We start from the raw sequence: 4,790 nt of genomic DNA, 5'->3' as shown, positions 1-4,790 counted from the left end.
TTTCCATATTAAGATTCTTTTCGATTACACATTCTGGACTGGTGAGTCTACGTCGGAGTCTTGATATATCAGAGTTTGTCTTCAGAGGATGATTATGTATAACCCCATCAGAGCTTCTCAATGCTCTAGACTTCTTTAGTATCAGAGTCTGGATTTAGTAGTTTTTTATTGGAGCTTCTGACTTCTTAATGTTGTGCTAGTATCTGTGTTGATCAGAATCAGAACCTTCTGGACGCATCCTTTTTGAGTGGCATCTGATCATCGAATATTTTCTATCTGATGTATGGTCAGTGTCCTGCATAAATGGTCAGAGTCTTACACACTAAGAAAAAATCTCATTAGAGTACCATTTTTGTTTCATCCTTTATTATCATCAAAATCTTAATGATATATTACAGAACCAACTTTATTCTTACAATATTCCCCTTTTTGATGATGACAAAACAGTTCAGAGTAAAGATGAAACATTTAAAGAAAATCTTAGATCAGATAGTACAGTGGGTTCCCCCTGAGTTAGATCTTTGGATAGCTCAGAAGTTCTTTTATGACACTGAAATTAACCGTATTTTCGACTCCGATTTCGCATGCATTTCAGTTGTTTTATTGTTATTTTGTTTTGTTATTACTATGTTTTTCTTTGTTTTCAGGTTTTCAGTCTAATCGGAGCCCCGATCGAGAAAAGGAGCAAAAATGAGCTAAAAAGCCAAAAAATCAGCATTTTACACCTGTGGCGAGCGCCATGGGTCCAGCCATGACGTGCCCCAGTTTCAACCTCTCCTCAACTGCCACGTCTCCCATGATCTCCACTTGTGCGCTACAATTTCCTCCTGTGGCGGGCGCCATGATGTTGGGGCGGGCGCCACAAGAACAAAATGGTTCCCGCCCATTTTCAAACTTAGGGGCATCCTTGTAATTTCCATTTTTTTCTTACCTATAAATAGGGCCTTGATTTCATTTGTTTCTTCATCCAAACTTAGTTACAACTAGGCATATATCAGTATTGTGTAAAACTGGTAATCGCTTCACATCGGAGTGTTGCCACACTGTGTAATCGAGTCTGTAATCAAGTTTGAAGCACTTTGGAAGGAAGTTTAATCCTGCCGCCATTTTCATTTTTGTTCCGCACTTTATTCGACCCTCCGATTGGAGCAGGTTTTATTACTTTACCTTTGTCTACTTTATTTTCTCGCGTTGCCGTTATTTTTTTTACTTTCCCGCACTGCCTTTATTTTGTTTACTTTCCCGCACTCGCACTTTAGTTTGTTTATTTCTCGCACTGCACTACTTTCCTTTAGTTCTTGCACCGCACTACTTTTATTTACTTTCCTGCACCCACACTACTTTAACTTATTTTCCGCACTCGCACTAGTTTTATTTACTTTTCTGCACTCGCACTTGTTACCCTTTTTTTTAAAAAAGTCTTTTATTTATCCATTTTTATGATAAAAATTAAAATGCATTTTTACTTTACCATGTCTGGCTAAACCTATAAAGGTTAAAATGTAAGGATCGTAATTGAACCGATAATCCGTACAGTTGTTCGTAGAAACACTTAAGGGCTATTTTGACTTTCAACTTAAGTTTTCCCGCACTTAATTTCCATTGGGTAAGATCGAAAGCCGTCTGACGTCTGTTTAAACTTAGTTGTTTTTAACTATTTCAAATACAGCAAAAGCGCTTTGTTTAGTTCATTAGAAGTTTTTAACTTAAAAAGAAAAGTGATTTTAAAACTATTTTCGGACGCGTTTATAAGTTTAGAGTCTGGTTCGTGAGAACCTCTTTTGGTTAAGAAATCCAGGTCAAAATAATTTTCAACTTAGTCAAGACACTATATTTCTTAAAAATAGGTTTACTACTCTAACGCAATGCGCGCCTTTTCATAGTAGGAAACACTGCCCATAAGTAATTCTATTAGCAAGTACTTGGATTATTAATTGATTATGTGAATTACATTCGAACCTGTCTTTATTAATTGAATTATATTTAATACTTTATTTTCACTGTGCACTCTTAAAAACCCTGTTTCGATTACCTTAGATAAACACCGTAACAATAGATAACGATAGATTGACATTTGGTCTCTGTGGATTCGACAATCTTTTATATTACTCTGACGCGTTCGTATACTTACGAAAAACACGCATCAAGTTTTTGGCACCGTTGTCGGGGACGAATTTCATCAAATTTTGTACCCTGTTGTTATATCATTTAGACTTAGGTTGTTACCTGTCGGTCAATGCGAAGGACTCATAGCACCGGAAGCTTAATAGATCCTCTGGCGGAACCTGAATGTTACGCTCACGCACGTTTATTTTTCCATAGAATTAGGAGAGCTATGGCCGAAGATCAAAATCAACGACCTCTTAAGGATTTCGCACAACCATCCAACGAAGAACCTAGTTCTAGTATAGTAAACCCAACCATCCCAACTAATAATTTCGAACTTAAACCCTCCCTGTTGCAACTAGTGCAACAGAGAAAATTCGAAGGTCTTGCTACTGAGAACCCAAACCAACATTTAAAAATCTTTCTCCAATTAGCAGACACTTTTAAAACCAATGGAGCTTCTCCTGAGGCAATCCGTTTAAGATTATTCCCTTTCTCCCTCAGAGATAAAGCCCTATCATGGTTAGATTCCCTTCCACCCAATTCCATAACAACTTGGGAAAACCTTAGAAAAGTATTCCTTGATAGATACTTTCCCCCAAGTAAGACCGCCGTTCTTCGAAACCAAATAACCAGATTTACCCAGAATCAAGGAGAATCATTGTTCGAAGCTTGGGAGATATATAAAGAGCTGTTAAGAGCATGCTCACATCATAGTTTAGAAAATTGGTTAATCATTCAGACCTTCTATAATGGACTTCACTATAACACTAAGATGACCGTCGACGCTGCCGCAGGTGGTGCACTCACGAACAAACCTTATCCTGAAGCTAGTGCCCTTATCGAAGATATGGCTCAAAACCATCAATCATGGGGAGTTGAACGAGCGACAGTTGAGAAGAAGGAAGCCCAAGGAGGAGTACATGAGTTAAGCTCTATAGACATGATGCAAGCTAAAATGGACGCGTTAGCCCTCAAGGTTGAGCATATGTGTATAAACTCGAATACTGCAACTGCAGTTTCGTCGGATTGTGAGATATGTGGAACCAAAGGACACCAATCTACAGAATGCAGTCTCTTAAACGAAACCAACTCTGAGCAAGTCAACTACGCCCAAGGGAACCCATATTCGAATACCTACAACCCTGGATGGAGGAATCACCCGAACTTCTCCTATAAGAACAATAACCCTATCCAAAATACTGCACCTCCGAGACAACCAGGTTACCAAGCCCCAAGACCAAATCAACCTATGCAACTTGTGCCACCAAAGTCGAGCCTTGAGAAAATTGTGGAAAATTTTATCACTGCTCAAACCCAACAAAACAAAGAGTTCATGAACCAGAACATTCACGTTAACAAACTGATTACCCAGTTAGGAACCAAGGTTGACCAAATAGTTACTCACAATAAGATGCTTGAAACCCAGATCTCTCAGGTAGCCTTAAAACAAGCCCCCCAGACTACACCTGGAGGATAATTCCCTGGACAACCTCAACAGAATCCGAGAGGACAAGCCAATGCCATTACCCTACAAAGCGGGACCACTTATGATGAGCCATTTAACCCAAGATTGAGTGAACCCAAAACTTCTAAGGAATATACCGAACCCATGGACGAAGTGAAGGAACCAGAGGAATCTGAAAAACAGGAAGGTCAAGAAAAAGGAGAAGAACCTAAAGACAAAACTTATGTACCACCCCCGCCATACAAACCACCGATACCATATCCGTAATGACTCAAACAGACCCAGATCAATAACCAGTATCAGAAATTCATTAGGGTTATAGAAAAACTTCACGTAGAAATCCCTTTCACACAAGCCATCACCCAAATACCTTCTTATGCACAGTTTCTCAAAGACATCCTTACCAATAAACGTAGACTCGACGATCCGAAGCCCTTGGAATGCAATTCTATTTCCGAGAATAAGTTAGCCAAAAAAGATAAAGATCCTGGAAATTTCTCCATTCCTTGTATTTTGGGAAGTCATGTCATTGAAAAAGCTTTTCTAGACTTAGGAGCTAGTGCGAGCTTAATGCCTTTAGCAGTTTGTGAGAGGTTAAACTTAGGAGAATTACAACCTACTAAGATATCACTTCAATTAGCCGATAGATCTGTTAAGTATCTGATAGGCATATTAGAAGATGTCCCTGTTAGGATAGGTCAGTTATTTATCCCTACTGATTTTGTTGTCATGGACATTAAAGAGGATGATGATATACCAATCCTTCTAGGTAGACCATTCTTATCAACTGCAGGAGCCATAATAGATGTCAAGAGAGGAAAGTTGACCTTTGAGGTTTGTGACGAGAAGATAGAATTTATACTTTCAAAATTTCTTATGGCACCTGTGATGGGAGACGCATGTTATGCCATAGATATCATTGATGAATGCGTTAGGGAAATAGAACAAGAAGAAATCATTAAAATTATAAAGTTGCCATCAACTCTCATACTGGAAGATGACAACTTTAGGAAGCCCTACATCGATGATAACCTTTACGAATGTTTATCCCTTATCCTAGATCATATGCCATGCCCTAAGAAACCAACCTTAGAACTTAAGGAACTGCCTAAGAACCTGAGATATGAGTTTCTTGATGAAGAGATGAATCGTCCAGTTATAGTCAGTGCTACCTTGAGCCAAGAGGAAACAAACCAACTCTTAGATGTTTTACGAA

The 4,790-nt window shown here is 38.7% G+C and overlaps 1 non-coding gene across 1 annotated transcript; it reads right to left on the bottom strand.

Annotated features, from left to right (window-relative positions):
• Positions 1-2,719: 2,719 nt before the first annotated feature.
• LOC127099324 (small nucleolar RNA R71) lies at positions 2,720-2,826 on the bottom strand. The gene has a single exon (XR_007793840.1). It is a non-coding gene; the product is annotated as a small nucleolar RNA R71 (small nucleolar RNA).
• Positions 2,827-4,790: the final 1,964 nt, after the last annotated feature.

Source organism: Lathyrus oleraceus, chromosome 6 (assembly GCF_024323335.1).
Source record: "Lathyrus oleraceus cultivar Zhongwan6 chromosome 6, CAAS_Psat_ZW6_1.0, whole genome shotgun sequence".
In the NCBI taxonomy this organism is placed as follows: Eukaryota; Viridiplantae; Streptophyta; class Magnoliopsida; order Fabales; family Fabaceae; genus Lathyrus; species Lathyrus oleraceus.
This window is presented reverse-complemented; position numbering and strand designations above follow the sequence as displayed.